The sequence below is a fragment of the Mustela nigripes genome, chromosome 4 (assembly GCF_022355385.1).
Source record: "Mustela nigripes isolate SB6536 chromosome 4, MUSNIG.SB6536, whole genome shotgun sequence".
NCBI lineage: Eukaryota > Metazoa > Chordata > Mammalia > Carnivora > Mustelidae > Mustela > Mustela nigripes.
The window spans coordinates 162,381,712-162,403,977 of NC_081560.1; the positions used below are offsets into that span (position 1 = coordinate 162,381,712).

The window sequence follows — 22,266 nt, forward strand, 5'->3', positions numbered from 1 at the left end:
ATTGGTTGGCAGTAGGGAATGTGATTCTGTCCCTGACAGTTTTGGCTTGTAAAAGTGCCTACTGGGTTGAGTTGTCCTTACCAATTGAATGGATTTAAAACCGATATTCCTGGCAGTTTTCCATGGCTACAAAGAATCCATCTTTTCTTGAATTTGTTAGAACTTTGAATTATTAGTCCTGTGGTAATTTTCTAAGAAAGTATACATAGGAGGTAATTTTTTGAGCCTTTTCATGTCAAAGTGTCTTTTCTTTTTCCCCTTTCCTCACATTTGATGAATATAGTTTGGATGAGTGTAAAAAGCTAAATTGGAAATGTTTTTCTTCCAAATTTTGAAGGTATAGTTTTTTTCTCCTTGTCTTCTATTGCTCTTGAGAAGTCCTCAGCAAACATGGGAACCCTCTTCTTTTGTTTGGACCTACTCCTTGGAAACTTGTTGAGTTTCTGCTTTTATTCTGTAATAGTGATGTGGCTTGGTGGGGGGGGGGTCTTTGTCTATTTTTATGTAGTGCTGGGTATTTGTAGGTACTCAGAGGTCCTGGTAATCTACAACAGTTTGCATTTTTGGGGGAGTTGGTGTATGGGGATGGAGTAGGGAACAGTAGATCTTAGCTATTAACGTGTTCGCTTCATCACCCTGTTTGAAAGACCTCTGCACTTTTAGTCAGCCCATAAACCATAGATCATCCCTTCTACTTCTAAGTTCTGCAGAGATAACCTAAAGCTTTCTTTCAAGGGGTAGAAAGGGACCTAGGGTTCAACTACTCCTCAGATAGTCTCCATTTCACTTCCAATTCCAGAGGTGGTGCTGGCAATTCCTGACCCTTGTGTGAGTTTCTGGCTGTAAATTGGGTTGGGTCTCTGCTTTTTCCACTTCTGGATTGGGATTTGGCTTCCCAGGGACCTGCTATATAAATACCTCTATATGTTCCAACTTCCAACGTTGTGTTACTCTTTTCTCCTCTTTCCATCCTTGTTGATTTGTATGTTAAAAACCAAACTTTTCTATTAGTAGGATTTTGTAAAGCAAATTTATATGTGTATGTCCATTCCATTCTCTTAACCCACAGGGCTGGAAGGATTTGATAAGACTAACTATAACATTTTTTTTTTTTTAACTTTTTCTTTCTTTTTTTTTTTTTTTTAAAGATTTTATTTATTTATTTGACAGAGATCACAAGTAGGCAGAGAGGCAAGCAGAGAGAGAGAGAGGAGGAAGCAGGCTCCCAGCAGGGAGCCTGATGCGGGACTCGATCCCAGGACCCTGAGATCACGACCTGAGCCGAAGGCAGCGGCTTAACCCACTGAGCCACCCAGGCGCCCGACTAACTATAACATTTTTATGTGAAATGATACTACATGATCATTATAATTTTAATACATGAAAGGCAAGTAATATCATATGGTGCTCAAAAATAATAACTAAATATGGGTCTGCAGAGAGGGTACTGTTATAGAAAAGGAAAAATGTCATGCCTCCCTTGATTGCGGGCTGTCCCTTTAATTTCTACAAATAATTTTTGGAAAAAACATAAAAATGATTCATCTTCATTATAAGAAACCTATCAAATACTGATAAAGTATGAGGAAGAAAATAAGAATCACTTTGATTCCTCCACCCCGTGCTAACCACTGTGTGTTTTTTAGTCTGTTCTGTGCATTTACTAATGTATTTGTGCAAGTATGTTTAAATGAATCTTGTATTTTTTTTTAAATATTTTATTTATTTATTTGACAGAGAGAGATCACAAGTAGGCAGAGAGGCAAGCAGAGAGAGAGGAGGAAGCAGGAGGAGAGAGGAGGAAGCAGGCTCTCTCTGCTAAGCAGAGAGCCTGATGTGGGGCTCAATCCAGGACCCTGAGATCATGACCTGAGCCAAAGGCAGAGGCTTAACCCACTGAGCCACCCAGGCGCCCCGAAACTTGTATTATTTTACTTCCCCCTCTCCTTTTTTTCCCACCATAAATGTCTCTCTCTCTTTTTTTAAATTAAAGATTTCATTTATTTATTTGGCAGAGAGAGCCACAGCTGCTTGTGTTGAGGGAACACAAGCAGGAGGAGTTGGCGAGGGAGAAGCAGGCTTCCCACTGAGCAGGGAGTCCAATGCAGGGTTTCATGCCAGGACCCTGGGATCATGACCTGAACTGAAGGCAGAGGCTTAACGACTGAGCCATGCATGTGCCTCAATGTATATATCTCTTAAGAGGATTTTTTTTGTGTGCAGAATTTAGAGATAATATTAACAACATCTAATAGCTGCCATTTATTTGATTACAGATTATGTGCCAGGTTCTGTGCTAACATCTTTTTTTTTTCTGTTTAATTTATGTTGATGTAATTTCAGACTGTAGGAGAGTTATAAGAATACAAAAAATTTACCCAGATATCTCAAACATTAACAGTTCTGTACATTTCCCTTTTCTCTGCCTCCCTCCCTTTCTCCTCTTCCCCTTCTCATTTCTCTGCCTCCCCCTTTCTCCCTCTATATATACACACTCTGTATATCTATTTCTTGAACTATTTGAGTAAGTTGCAGACCTATTTCCCTGAATACCTATACTTCAAAGTGTATTTTCTAAAAATAAGGATATTCTTTTATGTAACCACATTGCAGTTGTTAAAATCAGGAAATTATCATTGATTTAATATTATTATCTAATCTACAGACTTGTTCAAATTTCAGCCCTTGTCCCAATGATGTGCTTTTATAGCAAAAGAAAATTCTGGATCATGGTGTGCATTCCAATAGTCATATCTCTTTAGTTCCCTTTAATCGGGAACATTTCCTCAGTCTGCTGTTTTGTTTTGTTTTTTTTTTTTTTTTATGACATTGACATTTTTGAAGAATTCAGGCCAGTTATTTTGTAGAATGCCTCTAATTTGGGCTTATCTGATGTTTTCTCATGATTGGATTTAGGTTATGCATTTTTGGCAGGAGCACCATAGAAGTAATGTTATGCTTCTCAGCGCAACATTGTCAGAAGGTGTAGGTTGTTGAATTACTGGTAAAGTGATCTTAGATCACTTCATTAAAAATCCATCCTTATTTCATACGTTAAAAAAAAAACACACTTCTTTTTTTTTCTCCCTAAGTTTTTTGAAAGGTAGTGCCTGCCGGGTTTTCCAGTGTAGTTAAAGATTCTTCCTTTTGTAATTTTTTTGGTGGTAAAATATACATAACAACATTGACCATTTTATCTATTTTTATGTGTATAGTGGGATTAAGTACATTCACTTTTTTTTTTTTTTTTTTTAGAGAGTGAATGTTCAGTTTTATGCACATGTGAGCAGGAGTGGGAGAGTGAGGAGCAGAAGGAGAAAGAGAATCTCAAGCAGGCTTCATGCCAGTGCAGAACCAGATGCGGGGTGGAGGAGGGCTTGATCTCATGATGCGAGAGTCAGACACACAGTTGACTGAGCCACCCAGGCACCCCCACATTTTATTTGTAATTCTGAAGTATCTTTGAAAAAATAGTTTGAGACTTTATGAATGTCTTGTTACTTCTTAAACTTTTATTCACCAATTTTAGTATCAATCAGTGATTTCTGCCCGAGTCATTTTCATGAAGGTTCCTAAATGATGTTTAGTTCTGCCATTTTTTTTCTATTCTTATTTATTTGTTTTGTTGCTGTCCCTGATTTGGCCAGTGGGAGCGCCTTCAAACTGATTTGTCTCCTTTTGGCTTGCCCTTCTCATTCTTTGAGTACTGCCTTACTTTTTAATCACAACAAAATGTTTGGACTCATCTTGTACTTTCCCATCTTGAGCCCTGGAATGAGTTATTTCTTTAAGGAACTCTGAAAGGTACCTTTTAGTAGAGAATGGTTTTAAAAGCCATGATCTGGATTCTTGATGCCCTTGTTAGTACTGGGTAACATTGCTCCAGGCCCTCTTGGCAGGCATCTAGGACACAGATGTGTGTGGTGTATGTGTGTACGTGCACACACACTCAGTACGTCTTCATCTGTCTACTGAAAGCACGGAGTTTATGCTGCTACCTCTGATACTAGCCACTCTGCAGGGTTTATTCTGTCCTTCCTTCATTTTGTACCCTCTTCCAACAGTGAGAAACCTAGCCTTGTTATTTGTATTTTTACTTACTGGCTCAATCCTAGAATATCAGAAAGTAGATTAAGATTCGCTTACTTATGCCACTATTTAAAAGATACTTACTGGGGTGCCTAGGTGGCTCAGTGGGTTAAGCCTCTGCCTTCGGCTCAGGTCATGACCTCGGGGTCCTGGGATCAAGCCCCGTGTTGGGCTCTCTGCTCAGCAGGGAGCCTGCTTCCTCCTCTCTCTCTGCCTGCCTCTCTGCCTACTTATGATCTCTGTCGGTCAAATAAATAAATAAAATCTTAAAAAAAAAAGAAGATACCTACTAAGGAGAGTTCTATATATATATATAGCCACTGTCAAATAGGGTAGCTAATACCCATGAACTGTGTTGTAAGTGTAAAATATACACTGGATTTCAAAAACTTACCATGAAATAAGGAATGTCAGATATATCATTAGTGTTTTAGTATTATCTTTATGTTGATTATACCTAAAATATTGAGATATTTTAAGATATTTAGATAAGATATATTAATAAAATTAATTCTACCTATTTTATTTTAATGTGGCTACTGGAAAATACTAAACATACTAAAGCCTATGTGGCTCCCATTATGTTTCCTTTGGACAGTGCTGATCTAAAAACCATGTTTAAAAGTTACTTGGATTAGTTTTCTCTCTCCAGCATTCTTCCTTCCCTCACATGGTTATGTTAGTAATTTGAAATATAGTTCAGTTCTATTTTTATTCTAAGTTTTTCTCCCCATCCTAATTGATCTTCCTTATTTTTGGGTATGTGAAACATTAACATGGTTTCAGAAGTCAGAATTGTACAAAAAATACATACTCAGAGCAGTGTCACCCTTCTTTCTCCCTTACCACCTGTTTGCACCCACCCTCTGATAGATAGCCAGCTTCATCATTCTCTGAATTATCCTTTCTATGTGTTTTTCCCCCAGGAATGATACATGTATATTTTGTTATTTCCTCTTCTTTTTTACACAAAAGGTGCATATTATAGATAACTCTTTTATACTTTGGTTTCCTTATTTAACACAGTATGTTTTGGAATTCATTCCATATCAACTTTAGACTCACATTCTCTCTCTGTCTTTTTCTCCTTCTGACAGTTGTATAGTATTACCCTATTGTTAGGATGGTAACCATTCTTTTATGCTGTTTCCAATATTTTGCATTTGCAAACTGCTGCAGAGACTAACCTGGTCATGCATATTTTTGTATGTTGTAAAGAAATGTTTGGGTAGATTCCTAAGATGGGACGGTTGGGTCAGAAGTTTAGAAGCTTGTATAATTTTCATAAATATTACTAAATACACTTCTTTGGGGGTTGTACAAATTTGAATTCTTACCAGCGGTGTATGAGAGTGTTCATTTCTCCACAACCTTATCATGAGTGTGTTAATACTTCTTAATTTTTGCTGACCTTATAGGTAAGAAGTATCTCCATATAGTTTTAATGTTTTTGTTTGTAGTAAGGCTGAACATCTTCTCATGTGAGTAAAGGTCATTGAAATACCTTTTTTATGTGAATTGTCTTGTGTCTTTTTATTAATTTCTCTATTAGGGTTTTTTCTTCCTCAGTTTTTAAGAGTTCTTTATTTTAGGGATATTAGCTCTTTCTAAGTTGTATACATTATACATATTTTCTCCCAGTTTGTCAGTTGTCTTTTGACACAGTGCGTGTGTGTATGTTTAGGCTTTTATTTTATCTAGTTTAATTTTTCAGTCTTCTGTTGCAGCTGAATTTTGGGTTATAGTTGGAATACCTTTCCCTTTCCCCCAGGTAGAGAAGAATTTACTTACTTTCTTCAAGTATTTGTATTATTTTAGTTATTTCATTTAGATCCCTGCTCCATTTAGAGTTTTTAAAATGAATATTATATAAATTTAATAATTTTTTTCCAAATGCTAACTAGTTCCCTTGGCTATTTTTTCTTTAAAAAGTCTAATTTGCCCCAGTGTTTTGAGATGCCCCCTTTAGCATACATTAAATTTCCATTGACTTTATTTCTGGACTTCCTACTCTTTTGCACTATCTATTTCTGTACCACTATCACTCTATTAATTATAGAGGCTTGATAATCTATCGAGGGATAACTTTTAACGTTTCTAATGCTTCATTGGCTGGTCTTACATCTTTATTTTTCTGTTAAGCTTTAGGAATCAGCTGTCTATCTCCATAAGAGAGTTTGCTCAAATGAGATTTTTATTGGGATTATGTTAAATTCATAATTTGCTTGAGGGAGAACTGACATCTTTATGATGTTGAATTGTGTTGAATCCATTTGTTTAAATCTACTTTTGTGTCTCAGGAATGTTTCAAGATTTTTATATTGGTTTTGTACCCTTGTTATATTTTCCATTTTTAAAAAACTCAATATGTTTGTAGGTCTTTATATCAATATTTATAGAGCTACATTATTCTTTCTAATGACTGTCTATTTTTCTATAGTTTAGATGTACCATAATTTATTTAACCTTGCCCTTATGGGTGCACAGTAAAGTTGTTTATAATTTTTCACAATTATAAATAGTTCTGGAATAAGTATTCTGGTAGAAGTTCATTATCTGAAATTTGTTAAAATGCTTTATACATTAATAAAATATATACCTCCACCAGCAATGTGTAAACTTTATTCAGTCTCCATTTACCAAAACAGGACCTTATTGCTCTATTTTTTAATCTTTGTCAGTTTGATGGACAACAAAAATTTTTGCATTTCTCTGCTAACTGATATGCTTTATTTTTTCTTTGCTAGTTTATTTTTTAGCCATCCAACCATCCATTCAGTGTATTCTTACTGAGTAGCTGCCATGTGCCATCCTGTAAGTTAGAACTGTAATAATGACTAGAGCTTGATCATCTTTTTGTGTTTTTCATCATTTGTATTATTTTGTTTTTTATCTCTCTCTCTCTTTATCTCTCTTTAATGGCAGTTAATAGGCACTTCTGCCCTCTCAGATTAGTTCTCAGAGGACTGAGAATGAGAAGATATGACATTTTTTATTCTTTTTGGTTGATGGGCTTCTAAGAAGTATTTCTGTCATTTGTGTTTATTTTCATTTCACATTCTATGGTAGTTCTGTGGTAGATTAATGACTGTGTTATGCTCTTAGTATTCACAAAATGAGATAATGAAAGTTAACTGCATAGACTAGTGTCAGAGAAGTGATAATTATGTTATTTTTATAAAAATAACTTTTATTATTATTATTTTCCAGGTGAGACTGCTGTTTATCAGAAGGAAAGCTTTGTGCTGTTTGCCTTTAGACACAATCTATCTGCATGTTCTAGAATTTTATTATTCAGAAAATAAATGTCATTTATTTGGTAAGTCAATTAACTCTGATTTCTGCAAATATTATAGAAGTATTGTTTATTTACTCTAAATATTTGTTTGCTTGTTTATATATATTTTTTTCTTTAGTGTCATTTTAATTGTAACTCTCACGTAAAACAGGTTTGAGAGTGGCAACTTCCTGAAGGACTAAGGGTCTCTTAAAGATTTTCCTCTCTTCACTCTTAATTTTGGTGTTTGTTGTAAAGAGAACGGGGGGCTGGTTAAATATTAGCATTAGTTCTCAAAACTGAAATACTAGCTTTGCTCTTTTTTAGTGTGTCTCCACCATAAGAACTGAGAATTGACATCCTTCCTGTCAAGCTCTAGAGCTTCCGTCCGGTTCATACAGGCAGCAGTAAAGAACCTCTGTTATTGTATGAATCAGTTATATCTTCAGTATGGCATAATGAAGCAGAATGAAGAATGCTATCAAAGAAATTAGAAATGAAAAATAATGAGGAATATAGTGAAACTGATTTTAATTGTTTACTATTACACTAAAGGTTTTTTTTTTTAAATAAGTTTTTTTTCCCAGGAAGACATAGTAAGTTGATATGATCACTGTTTTATAAGAGGCTCTTCTTACCCACATTCTCTTAATGATCTTTTCAGTCTGTTCCAGCTTCTGATTCTTTTTTTTTTAAGATTTTATTTATTTAGGGACGCCTGGGTGGGCTCAGTGGGTTAAGCCGCTGCCTTCGGCTCAGGTCATGATCTCGGGGTCCTGGGATCGAGTCCCCCATCGGGCTTTCTGCTCAGCAGGGAGCCTGCTTCCCTCTCTCTCTCTCTCTCTGCCTGCTTCTCCATCTACTTGTGATTTCTCTCTGTCAATAAATAAATTAAAAAAAAAAATCTTAAAAAAAAAAAGATTTTATTTATTTAGGGACGCCTGGGTGGCTCAGTAGGTTGAGCTGCTGCCTTCGGACGAGTCATGATCCTAGGGTCCTGGGATTGAGTCCCACATCCGGCTCCTTGCTCAGCAGGGAGCCTGCTTCTCTCTCTGCTTCTACCTGCTGCTCTGCCTGCTTGTGTTCTCTCTCTCTCTCTCTCTCTCTCTCTCTCTGACGAATAAATAAATAAATAAAACCTTTAAAAAAAAGATTTTGTTTATTTATTTGACAGAGATCTCAAGTAGGCAGGCAGACAGGCAGAGAGAGAGGGGGAAGCACTAAGCAGAGAACCTGATGTGGGGCTTGATCCCGGGACCGTGGGATCATGACCTGAGCTGAAGGCAGAGGCTTTAACCCACTGAGCCACCCAGGTGCCCCTCCAGCTTCTGATTCTTATGTGTCACCAGTGTTTACCGGAAAGCTGATATGTAGGGTGAAAGCTTTAGTGGTATTGAGAGGGTCAGTCATAGCAGATGTCACAAGATTATCATACTTGGGTGCTGCTGAAGCATGTGGCAAAAAATTGGAAACTAATGAAGGGGTAGTGGTGACTTACTGAATTTTCTATTAAATGGTTTTACACAGCAATATATAATGAAAAGTAAATATTGACGTTGACAGCTGAGCTTAAAGTATTCTCAAATAAAATCTGAGGATGAGGAGCCACAACTACAGAAAAAAAGGAAAGATTTTCCATTCATATCTTTTTTGGTGGTCTCTTTGCTTTTGTTAGCATCAGAAAGCTGACTTCTGATGTTCTTGTGTATGTATGGCTTGTGTGTGGCTTGTGTGAGTAAAGGCATGGGATTTCATTGTGCATGAGTCTGAAACGGCCCCGATCTGAAGGCATACCAAAGTGAGTTTTAATCTTGGTTATTTAAAATCTCCTTGTACCTGTCTTATTAGGAGTATTATTTTTTTTAAGAAGAAACTAATTTGCAACTGGCTATAAAGAGTGACATTGTGTCCGGGAAAATGCTGTACTAACACACTGCGTTGTCCCACAAGAGTACTTCCCAAGTCCCTGAACGCAGTGCTAACAATCTGTGACGGCCTGTGAATTGTTGGGCAGCGGTTGGGGAAGTCGGCCAGCAGTGTGAGGTGGTTGTGTATAAGTTGTGGGGAGGGGAACAAATGAGAGAAGAGCAGAGCAACGCAGGTTCTGTGGGCAGTTTGAATGGAAGCTGTTGTTAGCTCTGCTAAAATGTCTGTGAAGTGAACAACAGCCAGAGTGTGGGGGCCTTTGGTGGAGAAGAAAATCGGGTATTTCATGTTTCCTTTCAGGGTGTCATTGTTTTCATTCTGTCATCAAAACTGTAAGGCTGTGTTCTTTTGATGAGAGTATGGATTGGATAGATTTTAAAAATTTGAAGACGCTAGAAATACCACTTCATGCCAGGAAATGAGATTATAAAAGTCCAGGTGATATGGATAGTACTTATTTTTTTAGGAATTATTGTAATGGTAGTAAGGTCAGTTTTCATATCTAGATCCAGAATGACTGGGCCTTTATCTGAGACAAATGTATATCCTGTTATTTATTTATATTAGATTTTATATACACATATATTAGTTCTTATGCAACTGCATGCAGAGAGGCAAAGGCTATAAAACTCTATATTAGATTTTATATACACATACCGTCAAGTGGTGGTGTTTTAGAAACACTTGGCCAGCTAGAACAGTCTTCATTGGAACAAGGCATATGTTTCTGAGTATTTCTAGATTGTGGAATAGAATTCAATGTGGGTCAAGTTATGGTTCAATATGGTTCAGCCTTTGGCTCTAGGTAGACTAGTTTCTTTAACTGTCTCCACAGTAACATTCTTTGACTTACTGCCTCTTCATATTAGTTAGGCTATTCCTTCTTGGAATATCTCCCTCCGATTCTCTTTCTGTAAACCAGCTTGTAAAGGCCTACCTCCAATTTCACCTACTTTATGACATCTTCAACCATTACAGGCAAGTAGTGATACTTCTCTTTCAGGGTTTTTATCATTTACTGCTTTTGTCTCTATTTGGCTATCATATATTACCTTAACATTTTTTGAAAAAAATTTTTTACCTTCCCAATTAGGTGGGGACAACTTAAAGGGGGGTTACATTATTCATGTGGTTCAGACCATGTTACATTATTGTAGTCTTACTTTACAATCTCCATTGTCCCGGTACAGTGCAGTATCTGCACTTAATAAATACTTGTTTGACTCCGAGAAAATGCTATTACCTGTTGTTAGCTTTTCCAATCTTTAACATTTATCTTTCTTTTTTATCATAAGAATAATAGATTAAAATGCAGTTTAAGTACCTGAGTCATGTTTGTTCAGTACACTACTTCTTGGAAAGCCTTCTGCAGTGTTTGTTACAGGCTTCCTGATTTTTAAAGGAGCATTGCTCTGAAGTTACTATATTCTAAGGTAATTACATATTTGTTTTTCTTGAATCTCTAATTAGTAAACCTTCAATCTGCATATAAGAAAAGCTCTCATTTGTTAATTTTCTAATGTTTTCTTTGCCTGCTTTGAAGTGAAACTTCTTTTGGTTTTTCAGATTCTTACCAGCCACATTTGGCCTTCACGCTTGCTAGTATAGCCACAAGGAGGGAAGAGAGAGGGGCCAAGTTGTGACTGTATCTCTAACACAGGGATTCCACCACCTTTGCACTTACTCTGCTATTGCTATTGCACTTTTTTTTATTAAGATTTTACTTATTTATTTGACAGAGATCACAAGTAGGCAGAGAGGCAGGAAGAGAGAGGGGGGGGGGAGTAGGCTCCCTGCTGAGCAGAGAGCCCGATGCGGGGCTTGATCCCAGGACCCTGGGATCATGACCTGAGCTGAAGGCAGAGGCTCTAACCCACTGAGCCACCCAGGGGCCCCTTGTTTTGTTTTTAAAGCTCTTCTCTGCAATCTGTTGTTTCACCCCAATTTATTTATTTATTTTAGAGGATGAGTGCCCATGAGCAGGAGGAGGGACAGAGGGAGACAAACAGACTCCCTTTTGAGCAGGGGAGCCTGACATGAGGCTCAATCCCAGGACCCTGAGATCATGACTTGAGCCAAAACTGGGCATTTAGCTGACTTAGCCACCCAGGCACCCCTACTCCAATTTTAGAAGGCATATATTCTAGTCTACCATAGTAGTTAAGTGCAGGGACTTTGGAGTCCTAACCAACACTTTGAAGCTATGTGATTTTAAGTAACTTAAGTTTCAGATTTCTCATCTGTAAAATTGAGGTAATAATCATAGCTACATCTTCGTATGTAGTCAGGAGCAAATGAGGTAATATATATAACAGCACAGATTAAGCCTAGTGGCTTCTACTTTGAAAATTTACTGGGTGGCTTATTAGCTTTAGTCTTAATAGCTTTAGTCTCTCCCTAAAAGGAGAGAAAGATCAAGTTTAATGCATGTCAAGTTTGAGGTACAGTCCTAAAGTCTTGTCCATTTCAACTCTCTCGCTTGTCACCTGTAGGATATTGGAGTAAGACCCAGGATAGACCCAGGAGAGGAACTGATTTCTAAGAAGTCTAGAAATACAGACCAACCTCCAGATGTCTGCTGAGGGAAAGAAGTTTAGGAGGGAGTTTTTCCTTTCTCTTTTCCCTTGATACATATGTGGAGTAGGAAGCGGAGCTTTCTCTCCACCATTTTCTCTTACATGTTACATTGCTACTGTTCAGTTATAGTAAGGTTTTGGTCTGACTACATTTTGAAGTGGTCATTAATAGGTGCGCTAATGCACTAACATTAAACTTCCAACAGTTAAGTTGGTGAACGATGGGGTTACCATGTCAGTGGAGTGTGAAAGAGACTAAGCTTTGGACTGTTTCCCAGCCTATAAAGCATGAAATCAGTTGGTGCCGATGCATGGCGACTCTCGCCACTGGAGTGTAAAATAACTTGAGGACATGAATTGTGTTTCGTTGTGAGGAAAACCTTTTCATACCATAGTGTGTTTATGTATTTTGGTGCCCCTGCGATCCTATTGGAATCATATATACAGTTTCATTGTCTTGATAATCAGATTTTTCATGAAATATTTCTTCCAGTTATGCGAAATGTATTCTTGTGCAACTGCATGCAGAGAGGCAAAGGCTATAAATCTCTAAGACAGACTAATACTAATATACTGTAGCTGTTATATCCTGTTGAAGATTACATCTGAAAATACCATCTTCAGTAGGTATTTGATGTACAAGTTTCTTCTGTTTTTAGACTGATTTGAAAGTGCACTCTACATTCTGCCCTGAAGCTTCCTCCAGTCTATGATTTGTGTTAGCACTTTCATTGGTTGCTGTTCCCGTGCTCACATGTGCCTCTGGTGAAAGGAAGTATGGAAAGAAGGCTAATGTTTTCAAATGGTTGGGGGAGTTGGTAGGAAGAAGTATAGAGATTCTTCTAAGGGGAATAGAAGAGAGGGAGTTCTCTCCTGACACCTGGTGAGATTCTTCACCATATGGCTTTGAGGGTGAGGCAAGGTGAATGAGGAAGTTTCAGAGACAATAGTGAATTATTATTGTCAGCACTTTTAAGGCTGGAAGGTTATTGGAAATAGGCATGCCATGAAAGCATTAAAGTTCTTTCATTCTTATCCTCTTTGGTTTTCGTGTTTTACTGCAGTGGTCTTTGAACTCTGTTTGCTTGCTTTTGTATTTATACAGAAGCAGATTTGTGAATATTTATGAATTAATACATTATTGTAAGAGACCATCCTGCTGAATATCAAGCAGTGTATTTTAACAGTTAAATGCAGGAACTTTGAAATTCTAACTGGTGCTCAAAACTGTGTGATCTTGAATTACTTAAGCTTCAGGTTTCTCATTTGTAAAACTGGGGTAGTAATAACCATCCCGTAGTATTATAGTTGGAATCAAATGAGATCTTACATATATATATATATGTATATATGTGAATGTGTGTGTGTATATGTATATATGTAAGATAATTACATATATACATATACACACATTCACATATATACATATATACATATACACACATGTATATATGTAAGGTAATTACATATATACATATACACACATATATGTACATATAATACAAATTATATATAATTAATTATATATACATATATATGTATATGTGTATATATATATAAACATTTAGCGTAGTCCCTGTCACATGGTAAATACTCATTAAATGGTAGTTGGGGTTATTTTTTCCTCTTTTTCTTCCTCTGCTACTACTCTTGGTACTACTTTACCACTTCTTCAGTTTTTCTTATAGGACCTAAACCTTAATGAAACAGAAAACATAATTAGATATGGTTCACAGCAGCAGATTTTGAAAAATAATGTCATTGTTCTCTTAGACATTGCTTACTAGATCTTAACTAGATAGAAGCTCTGTAAAAAGACTTTTTTCATGAAAGGAAAGGATTGTTATGTTGGCTTAAGATAGCCTTGCAAATGAATATAAGAAATTATTTTAAAATGTATTTGGTTAATGGAAATAAAACAGCCTTTCTTGAACTTAAGGAGTTTATAGAAATAAGAGCTCAAAGTATTGTCATTTCTTATTACTCACATATACAAGCTGCTTTTTCTGAAGAAGTGCCTTTTAAAAAAATTCTTATGAGGAAGTGTTTTGTCTGGTGTTAAGAATAGTCATAGTAGAGTTCTTGTCCCATGTATGAAGCACTTTTTTTGTGGGAATGGGATGGAAAAGTCTTCCTGATCTTTTATACTAATGGAGTTGAGCACTAGTGTGGATAATATATTTGGTTTTGTTCTGCATTATGTGATTATTTTTGCATCATGATTAGCTTCCTGATTAAACTTTGTTCAGCTAGTATTTCCGGAACACATACGGGGTGAAAAAACTGGGTAAGGCAATATGATGAGGATAAGACTACTAGTTCTTGTTGATATGAGACCTGGGTTCTCATCTCCGTTCCTACTCACATAGCTGTAAGTCCTGGGTGAATTCCTCAACCACTTTCCTCATCTTTAAAATGAGGAGGTGATACCACTTGGTTTTCAAAGATCTTTTTTAGCTTTAAGCTTTTTAGATAGATACAGAGGGAGTTTGGCAGTTGGGAAATGCAGCAGTGACACATTTTGGCCACCAGAGGGTGAAGTCCAGTCAGTCACCTTGTGCTATGTTTTGACAAGAAGGTAGCATCCTTGGAAATGAGGAGGTCACGTTGCTCTTATATCCATTTTGTTTAAATAAGTTATGGAGCTTCTCACTCTTCTCATTCTACTTGGATTAAATATATTTCTGCTTTTGTTATTGTTAGCCTTCTAGGTAGGACTGTGACAAATATGGAGGAAGGGAGAAGAGTAGAGGTTTCTAGTTGCCAGGGATTCATCAAATTTTGTTCTCCAGGATAGTGAGTGGCTCTCAGATGACCTGTGGGCAACTTTGGTGGGAGACACAATAGTATGGGTGACCAAATTCAGTTATTTGTGGTCGCCTTCTTACCCCCAGATACACAGGCACACACAAAAGTGATACCGAATTCTAATTACTTCCACTGTCTTTGTAAATCCCCAGAATGAAAATGATAGATCTGAGAAATATAATAGAATGAGCACAGTACTTATAATTAAAACCTAGGTACCAACCTTTCTTTGTCACTTAATATCTGTTTAACCATGGGCATCACAATCTCAGATCCTCAGTTTTCTTATTTGGAAAATCAAGATGTTGAATTCTGACCTATGCAATCCCTTTCAGTAATGTAATTGAGGTTCTTTAAAAATTCTTTAATATTTATGTGAAGGGCAGTGATATTCTTTTTTTTTTTAAAAGATTTTATTATTTATTTGACAGAGAGAGATCACAAATAGGCAGAGAGAGAGAGAGAGAGAGAGGAGGAAGCAGGCTCCCTGCTGAGCAGAGAGCCTGATGCAGGACTCGATCCCAAGAGATCGAGTCCCTGAGATCATGACCTGAGCCGAAGGCAGCGGCTTAACCCACTGAGCCACCCAGGCGCCCCAAGGGCAGTGATATTCTTGATACAACATTATAATTAAGTAGTATCTTACAAAAATAGTACGTAATTTCTTTCTTTTTTGGGCAAGAAACAAGACTTTAAGTGTTGTTAAGGCATTAACATTAAAGTAAACTACATAAGAGCAGGAAGAAAAACACTCCACTGAGACATTTTTCTAACCCCACAAACAAATTCTCTAGACCATAGGCTCAGGATGCAACAAGTCTTTCAAGAGGGGCCACGCTGTGGTAGGAGCCAGGCCAAGCTAACTTGGGAAATAGCTGATAATGAAGCGTTCATAGGGAAAGTCATTTGGGGATAAGAGACCTTGAAAAAAGAGGACATCTGTATCACAAAGAGAATCTGTATCAAAAAGCTGGAGTCAGAGTCAGAGTCCCATTTCTTCCAGCTACATAGGTGAAAATAACTTTGATACAGGGTCCAGTTATATGAGTCTGAGTTGCCATCTGAGAGCACTAGATAACGTGGAAGGAACAGAGAGGATATGGAGTCCAGGTAGACAAGCTGAGATGAGTGTCTAGAAGGTGACAGAGGGAATGGATGCAGAAGTGTGTTTATGAAAACAGGCAAGGATTAGTACTTACAATGTGATATGTACACAAGAGAGTAGAATTTCAGGATTATGAGCAAAAGACAAAATTTTAACCTGTCCTGGCTTTAATTAAGCATCATCCTTGGGTGTTGGTAGGCAGGGTCTGCTTGGTATACCCAAAGCTCCACACATTTGAGGCTAGTGAATTTATCACTGACAAACACTACATGGTTTGTATGGTCCTGATGGCTTTACACTCCAGTGGGTACACATATTCACAGATCTGTGCACTAATACTGCAGAATTCATTTCACAGAATTGGCTAGTAAAAGATTTGGCAGGCAAGCTAGCTTTCTGAGTGCTCCTAGGAATGGAGCCCAGCTGTTCCCTTTGGGCTTTGAGCTGTTGGAATTTATTGGGATAGCAGCTTAGAAAGAATGAAACTGTAACATTTTCAGCCTAGTTCATGACAGCAAAGCAGAGGTGTTAGAATTTCTGTTCTAGAGGTTTACACTGCAAGTAACTTAACCTGATTGTGTGTCTTAATATTACTGGGCTCCTGACCGCTGAAATATGGCTTGGATCGATGGTGGTTTGGAGAAAGTAGAAAGAGGGCTATCCATCATTCAGAGGCTCCATAGAAGCTGCCTGATAATGCTGCTTTCACCAAGCAGCCATCTGTCCATCCATCCATCAGTAGGATGAAATGAGATTTAGCGGAACAGGCAGCCGTAACTCTGAGACACTTTCTGACCAACAATTGCAGCCCTGGCCTGAGTCTGACCACAAAGCACAGCACTGGGGTTTGGCGGGATGTGGCAGCAAGTGCAGTCTCATTCCCGTCAGCACAAGCCTCGAGTGTGTTCAGTATGAGACCAGAGCACAACCCTACTTCCCATACAGTTTGATAAACTTGGGGTGACCAGGCAACATTACAAGTTGAACAGATCTTTTTGATGGAGAGTGAGTTTGGCTTGGAGAAGAAAAAAGAATTAAGACCTGATTTCATATTGCTGGAATCCCACCACAGTGTAGCCTTTAACCTATGTCTTATGTTGGCAGAATGCTTTGTAAATGCTAATGAAGCAGGATGACCACCTTTTTCTCAATTGAAAACACTGGGTACTTTCGGCAACTCCCAGTTTTGTAGTATTGAGCGATAAGGCTAAATTAAATTCAAGGATAATTCAGTGATTTTATTTTATACAAATTCTTTTTCCTGTTAATTTGAAATTTATACCTAGATTGTTAGGTAGCAGAAATTGAATTTTATTTCTCATATTTCTCTCTACTTTATATTAGTGGTGTCAGTATGAAGGAAAGAAAAGAAAATATGTATAGAAAAATGGGTAAAAGACTAGAAGCAAGAAGCTGGATTACTCCTAAAATGAATAATCAGGCTCTGCTTGAGTGTTAACTGTCGTCTTCCTGCTTCCCTGCTTTTCCAGGGCGCTGAGCTGTCTAAGAGCCTCTTGGTCAGTACAGATCTTTCTTGACTAATGATGGGGTTACGTCCTGATAAACCCATTGTAAGTTGAAAATATAAGTTGAAAGTATGTTTAATATACCTAACTTACTGAACATAATAGCTTAGCATGGCCTAACCTAAATGCTGTCCTTTACATTAGCCTGTAGTTAGGTAGAATCATCTAACACACAGCCCGTTTTATAATAAAGTGTTAGTATCTCATGTAATATATTGAGTACTGTACTGAAAGGGAAAAACAGCATGGTTGCTTGGGTGCAGGGTGATTTTAAGTGTATCTGTTGTCTGTCCTTGCGATGCTGTGGCTGATGGGGAGCTGTGGCTCGCTGCCATTGGCCAGCATCACTAGGAAGTATTGTACCGCATTCCGCTAGCCCAGGGAGAGGTGGAAATTCAGAGTATGGTTTCTACTTGATACATATGTGTTCCCACTGTTGTAAAGTTGTAAAATTATTAAATCAAGTCATTGTAAGGCAAGGACTGTAGGTACAGCTCTGTGCTCATGTTGCCTGTCCTGTTCCGTTTCCTATCATGGCCAGCTTGACTGTGTTCTTGCAGTGGTCACTAAAGACCTCAGCCCCTGCTCTTTGTTCTGAAGCCTTGCTTTTCATTTCAGGTTGGGGGAGGGGTCAGGGGAGCCTAATGTACCGGAGATGCCTCGGAAATGAGAGCCTTGGATGAATTCCTGGGCCTATTGATCCACCGGCAGTTTATGCATCCTGACATTCATAATCTCAGTAGGCTGCTGATGTTCCTGATTAATGGGCCCAGGGGCTGTCCATCCGTCACTTCACATTAATTACTGAAGAGGTGTTTTTCCAGTGATTTACCTGACAGCGGGCTGTGATAAATACCCCTAAGCAGAGTGGGCAGTGATTAATCATGGGGGCCACACCCCTCCCCCAACTTTCCCTTCCCCCTAACCACAGGCCAGCATTGGGACCTGACCAGAGAGTGCCCCCTCCTCATAAACTATCTATCTCTATAATTGCTTGTGGATGCATATTTATTGGGGCAATGGACCTGGCAGATAGCATTCTAGAATTTTTGCCAAAGATGATGAAAAATAAATCTTCCCAGTAGGAAGAGTAACTAGTATGTTTTTACATGGAGCAGAAAAGTATATATGAGCTGCCTTTATGTTGCTTTTAAGAAATCTGATAGAAATATTGCCTACATGCTCTGCCTGTGCTCAGCACTATGGTAGTTGCTTTGTGAACTTTAAAAGGAGGAGAAGGTATAGTTTTTGTTTTTGTGATGTTTTTTTTTAATGTCTATTCAGGGAGAATCTGTGAACACATATGAGAAATTAGAGAACATTTCAAGGTACTAATATAATCTTTGGAGGATTGGGATAGAACTCCAGGGTTTCTGTTCCTACTTTGGTCTTAGAAAATGAAATTTAGTAAAATATTTGAATATTAAGTACTTTCCATATGTTAGGCACTCTGTTCAACCCTGGAACTCTGAAGATGAAAGTATTACAGCACAGACCTTGGGAAGGAAAGCTTGTGCCCTTGGCTTCAGTTCCTCAAGCTTTAAAATCAGCTTTTCCAGGAAGTTAAGTATTTTATTTTTATTTTATTTTATTTTTTTAAAAGATTTTATTTATTTATTTGACAGAGATCACAAGTAGGCAGAGAGGCAGACAGAGAGAGGGTCTCTGTCCAGGACCCTGGGATCATGACCTGAGCCGAGGCAGAAGCTTTAACCCACTGAGCCACCCAGGTGCCCAAGTTAAGTATTTTAAATTAATTTAAAATTACTTTAAAATTTAAAGTGATTAAAAAAAAAAATTTTTTTTTTAAGTAGGTTCCACACCTAGTGTGAAGCCCCAGTGCAGGGCTTGAACCTTTTAAACCTTTTAAACCCTGAGATCAAGACCTGAGCTTACATTAAGAGTTGGATGCTTAACTGACTGAGCCACCCAGCCACCTCTAAATTTACTTTTATATTAACCTTCACATTAATTTTTTTGTTGGGATATTGAGTATTTGTTATGTTCCTGAAGATAGAAGAAGCATGTGAGGAATAGTATTTACTCTCAAGAAACTATGTTAGAGAATATGAGGTAATATTCATCAGTAAAACATTTAAAGAAGAATATAAGTTTGTATATAATGACATGAATACCGTAGATACGAATGCACAGGAATTCACAGAAGGGTGAAATCAACATGTTTTCAAACAGTTAAAGGAAAAAGTTGGATTTGAGAGAAGTCTTTTGAAGAAGTAGTGACTAGGAGGAGCATTTAAACAGACAATTCAAGAAGAGCATTTCAGAAGTTGGAGTGAATGGATTATGAGAGGATGCAGAATGGAGGATTTGTGTCAGAGAGTAATAGAAATATGGTTGGAACAGTAGAGTTAACCAAATTTTGGAGAATCTTGAGTCCTGGGTAAGATTAATTAGTATGTTGTAGACCCTGATGAGTCACTAAGGTTTTGAGCACAGGATTATGAAAAGAAGGTATATTTTAGATAAAAGTATTATATATCGATATGCCAAATGTTATTTGGAATTACCAGAGTATCTTAGAATATTCTCAGTGTCCTCTTTTCTAAGGTTTGTTCAGAACAAAACTATCTGGATTAAAAATACAGTTTGATATACCTCTCTGAGTGCAATGCAAAGATTATGTGATTTGGTTATATATAGAATAGATTACAGACTAAGTTTTACAATCTTTATTCATGTTCAGTTGAGTAAGTCAGGGGAAGTTTTAAGTAATGACTAAAGAATTAAATTAGGAAAGACTATAGCCTCAAGTTTTAAGAAACAAATTGATCTTCAGTCTTACTAATGTAACTTCAATTAAGGTTGCACTAATTACTCTCTGGCTTCTTAAAGCCAAGAATTAGAAATTAAGAAGTCAGTGCTGTCACCTATATTTTGATAGGAATTTCTAAAGGATGTGATTTTTTTCATTAAAAAATTGATAATATAATTTACATACAGGAAAATTTATTTTTCTTAGAGTATATTGTGTCAGGTTTTTTTTTTTTTTTTTAAAGATTTTATTTATTTGTCAGAGAGAGTGAGCGAGAGCGAGCACAGGCAGACAGAGTGGAAGGCAGAGTCAGACGGAGAAGCAGGCTCCCTGTGGAGCAAGGAGCCCGATATGGGACTCGATCCCAGGACGCTGGGATCATGACCTGAGCCGAAGGCAGCTGCTTAACCAACTGAGCCACCCAGGCGTCCCTATATTGTGTCAGTTTTGACAAAAACTTGCAGTCCTGTAACTCCCACACAACTAAGATACAGGACAAGTCCCTCAATCCAAAAAAATTCTTCCTGTCTCTCTTTTTTTTTTTTTTTTAAAGATTTTATTTATTTATTTGACAGATAGAGATCACAGAGAAGCAGGCAGAGAGAGAGAGAGGAAGGGAAGCAGGCTCCCTGCTGAGCAGAGAGCCCCATGTGGGGCTCAGTCCCATGACCTGAGCCCATGACCTGAGCGGAAGGCAGAGGCTTAACCCACTGAGCCAGCCAGGCGCCCCATTCTCTGCCTCTTTGTAATCAGCCCCTCACCTGAACTTGAGTTTCTGGCCACTACTGATAACATTTTCTGTCCCTTAAGTTTTGCTTTTTCCAGAATTTCTTTTAATTTCTTTTAATTTTAAAATAAGATAAAATAAACTAGACTTCAGCAAAATTAAGAACTTCTGTTTCTCAAAGACACTGTTAAGAAAATGAAAAGACAAATCACAGAATTGGAAAAAATATTTGCAAAATGCGTAACTGATAAAGAACTTTATCCAGAATACATAATGGCCTTGTATTAATGGAATTAATGGAATTGTATTTCCCTAGTGGTAGATGATGTTGAGCATTTTGTGTTATGTTTATTTGCTATCTTTTTTTTTTTTTTTAAGATTTTATATATCTGTTGGACAGAGATCACAAGTAGGCAGAGAAGTAGGCAGAGTGGGAGGGGGAAGCAGGCCCCTTGCTGAGCAGAGCGCCCGATGTGGGACTCAATCCCAGGACTCTGGGATCATGACCTGAGTCAAAGGCAGAGGTTTAACCCACTGAGCCACCCAGGTGCCCTTATTTGCCATATTTATATCTTTTTTGGTAAAGTATTGTTCAAATTGTTGTTTGTTTTTGGATATTGACTTTTGAGAGGCCATTATGTATTCTGGATAAAGTTCTTTATCAGTTACGCATTTTGCAAATATTTTTTCCAATTCTGTGATTTGTCTTTTCATTTTCTTAACAGTGTCTTTGAGAAACAGAAGTTCTTAATTTTGCTGAAGTCTAGTTTATTTTATCTTATTTTAAAAAATTTTTTTTAAAAGTTTTATTTATTTGACACAGAGAGATCACAAGTAGGCAGAACAGCAGGCAGAGAGAGAGGGGGAAGCAGGCTTCCCGCTGAGCAGAGAGCCCAATGTGAGGCTTGATTCCAGGACCCTGGGATCATGCCCTGAGCCGAAGGCAGGGGCTTAACCCACTGAGCCACCCAGGTGCCCCTGAAGTCCAGTTTTATTGATTTAAACATTTTTTAAAATTTTATGGATCTGCATTTGGTGTTGCATCTAATAAATCTTCGCTTAACCCAAAGTAAAAAAAGATTTCCTTCAATATTTTCTTCTAGTAACGGTATAGTTTTAGGTTTTATATTTTGGTCTCTGATTCATTTCGAGTTAGTTTTTGTATATGGTATGAGGTATGGATAGAAATTATCTTCTTGTTATCAATATGAATTTTAATTGTTTCAGCACCATTTATTGGAAAGACTATCCTTTTATCATTGAATTTGCTTTGTACCTTTGTTGAAAGTCAACTGATCATATATGTGTGGGTCTGTTTCTAGACTCTTTCCCCCCATTCTGTTGATCTGTCTATCCTTTCTCCAATACCACATGGTTTGATTACTATACAGTAATCAGGTAAGTAGTGTAACGTAGAGTGAGTTGTCTTAACTTTGTTCTCCTTTTTCAAAATGGTTTT

At 37.5% G+C, this 22,266-nt stretch overlaps 1 protein-coding gene across 4 annotated transcripts in view; it reads left to right on the forward strand.

Moving 5' to 3' along the window:
- The window catches only part of R3HCC1L (R3H domain and coiled-coil containing 1 like), a 92,991-nt gene that overhangs the window by 10,609 nt on the left and 60,116 nt on the right, over window positions 1–22,266 (forward strand). For 3 of the 4 annotated variants that reach the window (XM_059398307.1, XM_059398311.1, XM_059398308.1), the window contains exon 2: window positions 7,300–7,408. The exons of the other annotated variant lie outside the window; for it this stretch is intronic. The gene's annotated coding sequence lies outside the window, so the exon portion shown is untranslated. The remainder of the gene's footprint in view (window positions 1–7,299; window positions 7,409–22,266) is intronic. 4 annotated transcript variants of the gene reach the window in all.